The sequence below is a fragment of the Mus pahari genome, unplaced genomic scaffold (genome assembly GCF_900095145.1).
Source record: "Mus pahari unplaced genomic scaffold, PAHARI_EIJ_v1.1 scaffold_9268_1, whole genome shotgun sequence".
In the NCBI taxonomy this organism is placed as follows: Eukaryota; Metazoa; Chordata; class Mammalia; order Rodentia; family Muridae; genus Mus; species Mus pahari.
In genome coordinates this window covers 35,757-49,337 of record NW_018394101.1, presented here as the reverse complement: position 1 = coordinate 49,337, position 13,581 = coordinate 35,757, and the positions used below count along the sequence as shown (strand labels likewise).

The following is a 13,581-nucleotide window of genomic DNA, read 5'->3' as shown; positions in this document are numbered from 1 at the left end:
GGGGGGGGGTATAGGGAACTTTCAGGATATCATTTGAAATGTAAATAACGAAAATAATAATAAAAAAATAAAGTTTGCAAAAAATTTTCGTATTTTATTTCAAAAAAAAAAAAAAAAAGGAATTTTGGGTTTCTTCTTTTAATCCGGCACATCAACTGGCACAGCCTCACTCTGTCAGCTTTGTAGATTTCTTTGTGGTTTGACTTACAGAAAAGAAATTAAGCCTTCTAAAAAGAAGTATAGTAAGCTTGGCTTAAGAGGCCATTGTGAAACATTCTTAGTGAGGTACAGAGGTTTGTATCTAAGGTCTTTATAACCAAATTGTGTCAATTTGACAGGATTATCCAACATGATGGCTCTAATAACTGATTTCATTGGAGACAGAACTTTTGCATTATGTAGCAGACACAGGCTTTTCTTGAAATCCTCATGTAGTCCGTCTTGATCTTGAACTCATGAATCTGTCTCTAAAATTCTGGAATTCTAAGCATATGCCTCTGTGCTGAGTGCTAACGTCTATCAACTTTAAATGACTTGTTCTTGTAACTTTCTTTGCTGATGTTCAGACTCAGGAAAAAGACTTATTGGAGATGTACGTGAGTGATGGAGCTCTTTGCCAAGCTTGCTCAAGGCATTATGTTCAATACCTAGTATCACAAAAAACAATATTCTTTCCCAAAGCAGATTATAGAACCCTTCCCTTGAAGACACCTATAAAACCTAGAAACATTGTTCGAAACTTCCTCTGCCTTTTTGTGTAGGTCTTGATCCTAGCAGGCTCTTTAACTGTTATCCTGGATGTGTCAGAATACCTGGGGAGCCCAGCTGCAGCTGGCATGTGGGCTGAATAGGTTGGGATCTACAGCAGAGGTTCTGCTCCCAGCATTGGTGCACACTGGAAGGAGAGCAGGTCTCTCTATACAATTCTTTTAAAATATGGAATGTTTCCATTTTTAATATACATTCTACCAAAGAGGGCACAGTGTTCTTGGTTCAGAGTAGAAACTTCCCAAAAAATGATTCCAGCTGGAAACCTTATAAAACCTATAGCTCACTTGCAATCAAATAAAGGTTTATACCATCCCTTCCTCACTGCATGTACACTGGTGGCTTTCAGGGAAGCTCACTCCTTGATCCCTTCCTTTGCCCAGAACCTTGCATGTCATCTCAGTTTTCATATTTGAAAATTAGTTTTGCATTTTACAAGTCATGTTTTGAAGAAATAGTAAAACATAAACAAGCTGCCCTCTCCCTTGCACTTGAGAGTCAGTTGCAGTGATTTCCCATCACAAACAAATGCTTCCTGTTGTTTTCTAGTGCAAATAGTAGTGTGCCCTTTCTGCAAGGCCATTCTCCTGCGTAGCCAAAACCCAAAAATCCAGAGCAGGAAATGAACACCGATGGCACACTGACATCTTGTTCCTGGGTGTCACTCAAACTTCTCATGTTGTTGCAATAATGACCTTTATTACCGAGGTACTATCCAGAGTCATGTATTCCACTGAATTCTGTCTTCTTTTAAAATTCTTATTCCATTTATGTGTGTGTGTGTGTGTGTGTGTGTGTGTGTGTGTGTGTGTGCACCATAGCATTAAGCCCTGTGTCTGCACTTTCCACATCTTTACATATCCTAGGAAGCTTTCTCTCTGGATTGCAATCAGAGAAAATATTTTCCTATCGACCTTCATCTACACTCCATTAAGAAATAACCTGGTCTTCCATAGCCACAGCATCAGATGTTTTGAGCTCTCATACTTTTAGCCTGTCCTATCATAGCCACATTGAACACATCAGACCCAATATCTATGGTAGTATTAATGCATTCATAACTAGGTGCAGATTTGGTCTTTAAAGATCTAATAGCCTTTTTTGCCTTCAACATTATTGTTCTCAAAAGCTAAAGATTCAATTAATTCTGCTCTTGCATGTGGATCTGAAATTGCTCTGTTTACCGTTGAAGTTGTAACAACAACAAAAATCACTGTAAAAAAAATTACTTAAAGCTTCATCTGAACCCTGAGTTTCTTGGTAAATGATTCAGACTGTCTTCACTGTTGTTCAACCTTATCCCAAGCATTTAAAGCTACTGTAAGACATTGGTCTAAAGTGAGCTCATCAAACAGAACCTGCATTTGTAACTCAGCATATTCACCTTCACCTAGCAACTGACCCTTGGGAATATTAACCCTTTCAGTCCTATTAAGTTGTTCCATAGCCAAGTCCCTCTGTCTAGCATGTCAGCCACTGTAGTTGAGGCCTAGCTTCTAAGATAGCTGTTATTACATCTCATTCTTTGGAATTAAATGATTTTGCATTGCTTAATATTTAGTTCCTGTTTCACCTATGGTGAGTGCATGCTATATGCTATAATCTCTTTAAATCTCCTTGGATCTACCATTCCTATGGACTGGCATCCAAATTCATCATACCCTATGGGTTATTCTTCTGGAGGTAATTGTTTTATGGTAGCTGGAAAAATTTAATGTAGCTTTTCTAATAGTACTGTGTAAGGTTAATTTTAAAAGTTGTCTAGTTTTTCTCTAGCCTGGCTAGCTCCCAAATGAATGAGACTAATACTAATTTGAGGGTCAAGTACAAAGAGATTGTCTCCTTTCTTCTTTACTCTGATGTTTTCTAGAGAGAAAAGAGAAAACTGTGATCAATGTAAGTAGTTCTATGATAATAATTAAAATGAAACCATATAGGGTACCAATGTGCTTTGCTGTGTTGTTTTCCATTATTTACACAGAAAACATTTTCAGTTTCTAATCTTGTCAATTCTTTCTTTCTTCAGTGAATTTACCTCATTTTCAAGTTTATGACTGTCAATACTCAGTTTCTTTGCTTTTGCAGCATCTCTGCACATTTACAAAACATTTCTTCTTATTTCTCTTTTATTGCTACAAAACGTAATATTTCAGTACTTAAGCTTCTTTTAACTGTCCTCTGGGTATTGTCAACTTTGAGCATACATTGAGGTCTGGAATTTCAGTTTCTCTGACTCCAGCTGATGCCTTCCTGTCATACTTCCATGCCTGGATTCTCTCTTCTGGGTCTTTATGTCTAGAATTCATATACTTAGCCTGCATCTCATGCCCAACGTTCCTGTGCCTGATATTGCAGGTCATTTGTGGGATCCTGCTGAAGAGGGAGACATTTATACAATTTAAAGCTGTTGGCCTTTTCCTGGTGCAGTATCTCAGCTAACCTAAGTTCTCTACTTTAACCTAAGTTCTCCACCATTGCATCGCTCCACTTGTATACTTCCCAGCTCTGTCCTTTCTCCTTTCAGTCTTCCTTCTGCATCTGCCAGAATCTCTTCCTGCCCAGAAGTTCTTCCAGTTCTACTGCCCCAGCTTAAGATGGCAGCCCTTTATTATGTTAAAGCCACACTCCTTACTCAATCAGTTGGTTATGTAGTCTATATGACCTTCCCCACTGCAGCTTGACTCTCATTTTCAGACAATTGAGAAGTTGACAAACATTTACATACCCTGTTAGTCTGGCATCAATGCAATTAACAATTGAAAATATGGGGACACACTCTCCCTTCCTTCCTTCCTTCCTTCCTTTCTTTCTTTCTTTCTTTCTTTCTTTCTTTCTTTCTTTCTTTCTTTCTTTCTTTCTTTCTTTCTTTCTACCTTTTCCTTTTGATTTGGTGTTTACTTTTGTTTTCATTTTTATTCTTTTTAAAATAAATATATTGTTTTATTTATTTGCATCCCATTTTCTGTCCCCACTTCATAGTCACACCTTGCAGAGTTCTTCCTCCCATCTCCCCTCCCCTTCACCTCAGAGAGGGTGGCCCTCCTTTTGGTATCCCACAACCAAGGGTCCTCATGTCTCTACAGCATGAGGTAGACCCACTCCCACTGAGGCCAGACAAGGCAGTCCTCTGCTACATGTGTGCCTGGGGCATTGGACCAGCCATTGTATGCTCTTTGGTTAAGTCTCAGTTTCTGGAGCTTCCAGGGGTCCAACTTTAGTTGACACTGTTGATCTTCCTGTGCAATTGACATCCTCTTCAGTTGCTTCAATCCTTTCCCCAATTCTTCTATAGGGGTCCCTGTCCTCTGTCCCATGTTTGCCTATGCATATCTGTACCTGTCTCAGTCAGCTGCTGTTCAGAGGAAAGTCATCCTAGGCTCCTGTCTACAAGTACAACATAGCATCAGTAATAGTGTCAGGTTCTGCCCATGGGATAGATCTGAAGTTGGGCTAGTCACTGGTTAGGTATTCATTCACTGTCTGCTCCATTTTTCCCTCTTATTTCTTTTAGACAGGAGGAATTTTGAGTCAAAAATTTTGTAGGTGTGTTGGTGTTCCCATTCCTCCACTGGGGGCTTTGTGTGGCTACTGGAGGTAGTTTCTTCAGGTTTCATATTTCCACTGTTTGGCATTTTGGCTAAGGTAACCTGCACTGAGTCCTGGAGGTCTCCCTGCCTCATTCCAAGTTCTAGGACTTCCTAGAGATTCCCCTAACCCCAAACTCCAACTCAACATCCAACTCTCCAACAACAGAAACTACATATTTCTACATATTTTCCTGGCCCTCTGGGCCTTACACCTGTCTCTCCCCATACATGATCCTGCCCTTTCTTTCCCCTTCCTTTTTACTCTTCCACCAAGATCCTTCCCTCCTTGTGCCTCCCAAAAATAATTTGTTTCACCTTCTAAGTGAATTTTATGCGTCCTCACTTTGGATTTCCTTCTTGTTTACCTTCTTTGGGTCTGTGGGATATATAATTGGTATTCTGTACTTTTAGGCTATTATCTACTTATCAGTGACTACATACCATTCTTGTCTTTCTGAGTCTGGTTTAACTTACTCAGAATGTTATTTTCTATTTCCATCCATTTACCTGCAAAATTCATGATATCTTTGATTTTAATAGCTGAATAGTACTTTATTGTGTTAATGAATGACCTTTTCTGTATTGGTTGATGGTTGCTTCCAGTTTTTGGATATTACATGCTATGAACACAGTGAAGCACAAGGGACACACTTTTTCATATCCAGTAAATACAATATTTATATGTCATTCCAACAACTTATGAAGTAGAAATTTATTTTCTGTTTATGAATACAATGTGGAATAATTAAATCAAGCAAGTTTATTTTTCCATTCCTTCATGTATATTCAATATTTATAATTAGATGATAGATAAGAACACAAAAAGAAGGGGTTCTGTCTTGCAGTGTTATGTGCACAGACTCTGAATGGAGAAGAGCCTGATGTATCTCATTAGAATTGAATGAGGACAGCATCTAGCATGTACCAACTTGGAAACTAACATAAGACGAGGTTATGAAAAGGCTGAGCACCAAGTATTAATTGTTTCTCTTTTTAAATCCATGAGAATAACATCATCCAGTTTGTGTTTACAAAAGGTGACCCTGACTATCAAGAGCAGAGAAAGGGGCTTCAGCATTCAGCAGTTAACTGGATGGATAGCAGTGCCTTTAACCAGGCAGCAGGAGAATCCAGCAACAATAGTGTATCAGTCAGAGTTCTCAAGGGGACAAGAACCAATGGGATGCAAATGTACGCAGTAAAGACTTGGCTGAGTCACCCTTATTCAATCTGCATCATCAGCTGAATCATACCTGAGAGACTGAGAACTGAGAACACAATGGCTGCCTGGTTCTTGAGGTTGGCAAACTACAGGAAAATCCATGTTGGCATTCAAAGGTTGTAAGCCAGGTGTGGGGGCCCTGGACTTTAATCTCAGAGCTTTAAAGGCATAGGCATGTGGAGCTCTATGAGTTCAAGGATAGCCTGACCTACATAGTGGGTTCCATACTGGCCGAGCTATTCAGTGAAACTCTGTCAGAAAAAAGGAAAAAAAATTAAAGAGGTGTGTTAATGAAGCATATTTTAAAATGAATCATTATAATGAATGTCATGTATGGACACACAATAGAGTAAAACACATCCTCTTCATTCTAACATTCATACTCCAATGGCAAAAGACAGCACAGGAAAAAAAAAAAGGTGGGGCAGGTTTATATAATCAATGTATTGAATGACATAGGACACTTTGGAAATAGAGTCTCAAAAACCAAAGAACAGCTGCCCATTGTTAATATTTTAGTTTTACACAAAATGGACAGTTAACTGCTGATGTGACTNTACAGGGNGGTTTATGGTCTACTGGTGAAAGANTGGGTAGGAGAACCAGCAAGGCTGGTCTGGTTAGATCCTTGGTCTGTTTTTGAGGTGGTCCACCTCTATGGTACTGGACAGAACCCCTCCTCGAATGAAGACTTTATGACTTGCTACTAGGTAATGTGGGATAAACAACCTGCTCAGTGTCAAGACCTACATGAAATGGCAGGGAAGTTTTGAACAAGGTTTCTAGGTTTTATGCTTGTCTTCAAGGGAAGGTTTCTATGATTCACCTTGGGAAAGACTATTTTTTCTTGGTGGCACTAGGGATTGAACCTAGTGCCTTGAAAAAGTTGGGCAAACAGTTCTATCACTGAGCTACATTCCCAACCTTAATGTGTCATTTGCTGAGTCCCATCATCAGGAAAGAAGCTTTTAAGAGCAAGTCATTTTGAAGAGGCATTTGTTAACACTTGGTATAGAGGGACATGCTTATAATACCAGAAACTGAGAGGCAGATTCAAAAGGATCAGGAATTGAAAATCAAAATGAGGTACATGGGAGTTCAAGGAAAGCTTGTGCTGCATAATATCAAAGTTCTGTGTCCAATGAAATCATCTATTAGAACTCTGGTTGACCATAATGACTGTTAATCCTGCCAACTTGATGGGATACATTTAGAAAGTCTTTGGATACAAATATGTACCTCACTGTAGCATGTTCAATATTGGGTCATTAAAGGTGGGAAGAACCATTTTATACATAGGTGACATCATACCATGGCCCTAGACTGAACAAAAATGAGAAAATGAGCTGAGAGCCAGCACTTGTCACTCTGCCTCCTGACACCAGACACATGAGACCAGCTGCCTCTCACCTACAGCCATGCCTTCTACACCATGACTGACTTACCATGGAACATGAGCCAAAGTTCCAATGGTTACTAAAGTCCTGCTATCTCAGTGCTTGAAGGTCAGTGCTTATGAGATGACAGCCAGTAGGCAGGAGTCCAGGATTTACCCAAGGAGCTCTGCTTGGAAAAATGACAGCAGAGGTGGCGGGGCCTCACCTGCAAAGTTTTATCTTGGCCAACTCATTGGGTACAAATAGGTTTCATAGGGGAAAACACAGGGCAGAAAAGGAAGCATGAAATGTGTCTGCATCATTCTGAGCACATAGCTATGTTTCCTTCTTCACCAAAGCCCCAGAACATATCAACAGACAGCGGCCCTTCAAGTCAAGTTTCCTTTGCTTCTGTTTCATATTCCTTTTCTGTAAGTCAAACCTCACAGGAATCTATAGAACTGACTCAGTGAGACTGTGCCAGTTGATAAACAGTATTAAAAGAAGAAGCCTAAGATTCTCATATTGGGGCTGGAAAGATGGCTCAGTGATTAAGAACACTGGCTGATCTTCCAGAAGTCCTGAGTTCCCAGCAACCACATGGTGGCTCACAACCATCTCTAACCTGATCTGATGCCCTCTTCTGGTGTGCCTGAAGACAGCTATAGTATACACATGCACATAAAATAAATCATTAAATCAACAATTCTTTTAAAATAAGCATTCTCTTTTTATACAAAGATTACCATGGCTCTGGGTTCTGTTCTTGTAAAGAAAGATAATTTATTGGACTTATTTCTTTGTTTTTCTTTAAAACCGTCTCAGTACCCTAGTAAGAAGGATTTTGGTTGTTCTTAGATATGTGTATTTTACTTTTATCTTAATTTTTACAATTCTTTAAATACAGAAGAACATAGTAGAATAACAGATATCTATGAATATGTAACTCAGAAGTGACATGTCTCCAGCCCTTTCTTTCTGGTGGCATCACCCCAGTGGGTAGGGATGTGTCAACAGCAAGCCTCTGTCCCTTAGCCGGACCCTATTCCCTGTGAGCCCCAGCTCTACTCTCTTGACTCCCAGCAATTCTTCTAATGAGAAGCCTTATATTTTACATGGTTGGGATATTTACTGATAAGTTACCTACTGACTTCCCATCACCTGGGAAGCAGAGACAGAGCATCAGACATTCAAGGCCATGCCTTTAACCTTAGCCCTCTGTAGGAAGAGGCAGGAGACCCAGAAGCTCAAGGTTCATAGTGCATTCTAGGACAGCCTGGGCTATATGAAGTTTCTTCCAAAAAATGAAATCAATGGGCATGGTGGTGCATGTCTTTAATCTTAGCACTTAGGAGGCAGATGCAGGGGGATCTCTGTGAGTTTGCATGCAGCCTGAAAGGAGTCTTAATTCCAGGATAGCTTGGTGGTGTTTCACAGAGGAACAGAGAGTCAAGAATCAACCAAACAAAGAAAACAAAAGTAAAACAAAAACATAAAACAAGAAAAAGAACAGCATCAGAAGAAATAAAGGTGTTGGCCATGTTATTATTAATTTTGGGGATAAATATTTTCAAAACTGCAAGTAAAAATCTATTACAATCTTCAAGATTTAACATATTTAGAAACTTTGGTTCTACATGTCCTTCTTCAGATGACACAACAGGATGACATTATGACACATGCTTGCTCATGTCCCCCACCACATTTCCCCCAACTCCACTCAACATTTCTTCTAGGGGATGCTGTAAGACTTGCCTGAGCCCACACTCATTTCCCAATTCCTCCGATACTGTGGAGAAATACATTAGAGGAGGAGTTTACAGACACCATTAAAACCCTGAGTCTCAGTGCTTGCTGGATCATTTCTACTAAGCATCCTGTCCAGCAAAGAAGCAATTCATCAGAATGATGCCTGGAGGCTTGTCACGGGCCAGACCTGCCACACCAGAAATCTAGGAAATTGCTGATAAGGTGAGTCAATGTGCTTGAGGAAAAATCTTGATCTCACACCAAATTTCTAACATTTGATTCATAATTTGGCCCCATGTTAAGAGTGTGGGAAATGGCAGACACCAGAAATATATGGGTTGTGTTCAGACATTTACAGTTGAAAGTAGAACATTAAGGCTTTCAGAGGAAGTTTAACACCCCAAGATTAAAATTGACCAAGCCACAGTCTTTATTGCAGCCTCAGTTTCCCCAGTAGATGATGGTGAATACATGCTGGATGGTTTCCTAATCTCAACATGACTGATCCCTGGAACTCTAATTACTGATGGAATGTTCCAGTCCCACTAATTTAAGATGACATATGGAGGCTCCTAAAGAGCTTAAGGATCTCTGAGCTGCTTCCAGGATGCAATGCCCACCAAACCATGATAGTCAACATAAAACTCAGTGTTTCTAGCAAGTTGATACATATTGATAACTATCATCTATATAAAATGTTACATGTTTTCAAAGAAGAAATGTATGCAAATTATAAAGATAGGTTGCAATCTGTCACCTAGTCTAGCAAGCTGTTAACTTAGTCTAGCCTCAAACTCAAGTCACTCCCCCTGCCTCAACTTCTCAAGGGCTGGGATTACAGGCATGTGCCACCATGATAGGAACCATCAGATTTTATGTGAGTAGAAGAGATGGGAGCTTTCATGCTCAGGGCACTGAACATTCTACAGGGAGTCACAGTCCTAAAATTCAGTGACTAAATATTTAAGGCTAGATAGTTCTCACTCATAGGTTTATTTCAGTAAGTATCTTGGAGCATTTTATTTTTGAGGAATATTAAATCTTTAATTCTTCATTAGAATCCTCACATCAAGTCAGTGTTCTCAACCTTAAATGTGCACATGAGTCACCTGTCACTGCAGATTAAATGCAGATCTGACTGAAGAGGGCTAGACAGGCCTGCGTGTCCACACTCCTACCAAAGTCTATGGAACTGTACGCACTCCTACCCACTACTTCATTTTCCTGTAGGACCAGATACATAGAGCATCCTTGAAGAGTTGGAGGACCTCAGGCCTTAAAATAAGATGCCAAGGAAAAGTTATCCATTTTGCCTGTGAAGGAAAAGCTAAAAGGACTAACTAAAATAATGTGCATAAAAGTGTTTCTATTTCTCAGAGCGGTCCAAACCTCACATATTTAAGTATTCTTTTTGCCTCTAGCCTCCCAAGTAACAAGGACTATAGGAGTGTGTCATCCTGCCTGACTAGGGTAATTTTGAACATGATATTCTCATTAGATCTTTGAGGATTTCCTACATACATAAAATATACTTTGATTATATAACTTAAGTTTGGAAAATACTGGAAGGGTTTATCTTGATAATTACACCATCTATAGACCACATCTTCAGGGAGCTCTGCAGGAATCAGGGGAGGGAATGCAGTAAACTTGCTGTCTCTGTAGAAGTGGGATTCTCCAGCTCATATCACCAGTGAGATGAGTAGCCAAGCACCATTTCATAGGGACATTTCCTGAGTATAGCTTAGTTGTCAAGCATTAGGCTAGAAATTGTCATGGCTCCATAAAGGGCTGAAAGGAATGGCCTCTGTTCTCCCAAAATTAATAGTGTAGAGGAAATCACGACATCTAGGGACTGTTATAAAATAAAACTTAATTGAGCACTGTTTTATGATCACAGGTTTAAGACCAAAAAGGAATTAGGCACTGCTGCCAAACCCTTTACTGTCAGGTGAGCAAATAGAGGGTGGTGGCTCAGCACCCAGATGTCACTCATCTGTCCTGTGTTACAGGAGAAAGCCCGAGGGGACAACTCCCACTAAAGTGTTGGGAGGCAGAGAAACAGACAGTACTTTTAGGAAGCATTTTCTGAATCACAGCAATAATCCCCCCTCCAGTGAAAAAACCGTGGGACACATATTATGGAAAGCCCTTGGTAAGTCAGAAAATTCAGTCTATTCCTTCAAGATTAAGGTCTGTTGGGTCTCCACACAGTGTCAGGTCAGATGGGGTTACTGTATCCCTAGAATGATCTGAGGGGGCCCAGAGAAAATCTCAAAGTGTTGTTTACTTTGTATTTACTGATCAAATATAGACATACTTATTGTGGTCCTTCATCGCAAATCATGACGATTTTGTTTGTTTTGTTTTCCTTTTATAAGGGTGTGTGTGTGTGTGTGTGTGTGTGTGTGTGTGTGTGTGTGTGTGTGTGTGAATTCAACAGGTAGTCCCAACTAGCCTGGAATTTTCTATATAACTCAAGCTGGTCTTTGAATAACCTTCTCCTGCCTCAGTCTTCCAAGTTCTGGATTAGACGTTTGAGCAGGCAGTCCAGGCGCATCAACATTTCTGAGGAGTCTCAGCAGGATGAGATTCCCAGATTTGTGGTTCAGATAAACTGGGTAAACATAGCCCTAACATCATCTCTTACTTTCTCCTCATAAGGTCAAGTCACTGCTTGAAGAGAAAACCAATGAGAAATATGAAGTGTTCAAAGCTGTCAAGTATAAATCTCAAGTCGTCGCTGGACAAAATTACTTCATTAAGGTTAAACCCTGACCTCTCTAGCACTGATGTGATTGTTTCCTGTTGCCCCAACTGTAGCTTCATTTCTACCACTGGTCTTTAATTAAGGCACTTGCAGGTGGAAGACTCCCTGCCCCAATCCACTGGATGGATCTTGTTTTACCTTGTGAATACACAAAGCTTCCTTCAACTCTATGTTAAAAAGCCAGTGTGATCACACACACACACACACACACACACACACACACACACACACAAACATACACCCACACTCATGAAGAAGCACAGATATGTGCATGCATTTACACCACCATAGTGCCATATATAATAGTATACTTTGGTTAGTAACATTTGAAGATTAAGGTAAGGAGAGATATCAGAGGACAGTGTCGACTGTAGAACACAAACCTTTTATGGTTCTGATAAAGAACAAAGTGGAAATTCTTCATCAGGATAGTCTAGATACCAGGATCCTGACCCATCCCAAACAAAATAAAACAAAACCGAACAAAAACAACAAAACCCCACTGGGTCTGCTACCTTGATGGTTCTTAGATTTCTTTCTTTTCTTTTTTTTACTTTACAAAGGAGGCAGCCAGGTGGGAAGTCACAAAGTAGATTGTAACACAGCAGACATATAGGGACTATATAGTCCATATTTTCCAAATCAAATCTTAGTTTCTTTTCCCTTATCAAACTTTGTTCCAACTTAGAAATCAGACAAATGAATTCCCAAAAACATGGGCTGCCCTTTGCTCCTGTTGTAGCCATCATGAAAATAAAATGTAACTCTGGAATGTAATCTGTGCCAAGATTTTAATGTAAAGTAAAATAATTTAATCCAGATGGAGGAATGGATAAGTGGGTAGGAGTGCTGGCTCTTCTTGCAGAGGACTTAGGTTTGGGTCTCAGCACCCACATGGCAGCTCACAACCATCTCTGAGTCCAGTTCGAGGGGATGTACCACCCTCTTCTGGTATCTTCAGGCATTGCATATATTTGATGCACTTAAGTACAAGCAGGCAAAACATTTATACAAAAAAATTGAACAAAATCTTTTTCAAAGGGTTTTAATAATACATCTAAGATATATGTTTTCTGCCTCCCTGTTAGCTGCTATCTGTTAAAGTAAGGGTTGATGGATGGTCAGTTCACCGGTGCTGCCGTGGACCAGAGGCGTTGTTTCAGGAGAGCTTGGCACATCTCATCTGGACAAGAAAGAGTTGCCATACAATTGAGATCCACGTGAACTAACTCCCTCCCTCCCTCCCTTCCCTCCCTCCCTCCCTCCCTCCCTTCCTTTCTTCTTTCTCTCTCTTCTCTCTCTTTCTTTTTTTCTTCTTTTATGTCTTTCAGATGGATGTTGGTGGTGGTCATTTCCTCCACATGAAAGTCTTCAAGGGGATTTCTGGAGAAAATGTTTTGGAACTTAGTGGTTACCAGACTAACAAAACCAGGAATGATGAGCTGACCTACTTTTAAGCAGCAAATTGTAAAGTGACCTGATTCGTCTTGTAAACATATTTGGCCATCAATAAAGAAGCAATCTTGAAATAACTGTTTTCCTCCCTCATTACTCAGTATTGTGTTGACCTTTACTTCCTAGATAATTACTTTTAAATATGGAATATTTCATGAATTTTCATGTCATCTTCGGCAAGTGCCATGCTAATCTCTGTGTCATTCTAATTTTTAACCTACATGCTGCCAAAGAGAGCACAAAGAGTTCATGTTTCAGAGTAGAAACCCCAAAGTGAATGATACCAACTGGAAACCTTATAAAACCTATGGCTCAGTTGCAATGGCATAAAGGATCTTATCACCCCTTCCTCACTGCAGGGGCACTGGTGGCTGTCAGGGAAGCTCACTCCTTGATCCCTTCAGTTGCCCAGGAACCAGCATGTCACCTGTGCTTTCATATTTGAAAATTAAATTTGTATTTTACAAGTGTTGTTTTAAAACAACCNTAACTGATAAGCAAGCTGCTCTTTCCCCTCCCCTAGGCTTCCTGTGCACTTGAGAGTCCATTGCAGAGTTTTCCATCACCCACAGTGCTTCCTGGTGCTCAGTAGTGCAAGTAGTAGTGTATACTCCCCATAAGGATATTCTCTTGTACAGCCAAAACCCAACAATC

General features: G+C 40.1%; 1 non-coding gene and 1 pseudogene across 1 annotated transcript; one reads left to right on the top strand and one right to left on the bottom strand.

Moving 5' to 3' along the window:
* The first annotated feature begins 8,852 nt into the window (after nt 1-8,852).
* LOC110315870 lies at nt 8,853-12,929 on the top strand (annotated as a pseudogene).
* Nucleotides 12,930-13,063: 134 nt separating this feature from the next.
* On the bottom strand, nt 13,064-13,167 carry LOC115063389. The gene has a single exon (XR_003843227.1). It is a non-coding gene; the product is annotated as a U6 spliceosomal RNA (small nuclear RNA).
* Between the last annotated feature and the right edge of the window lie 414 nt (nt 13,168-13,581).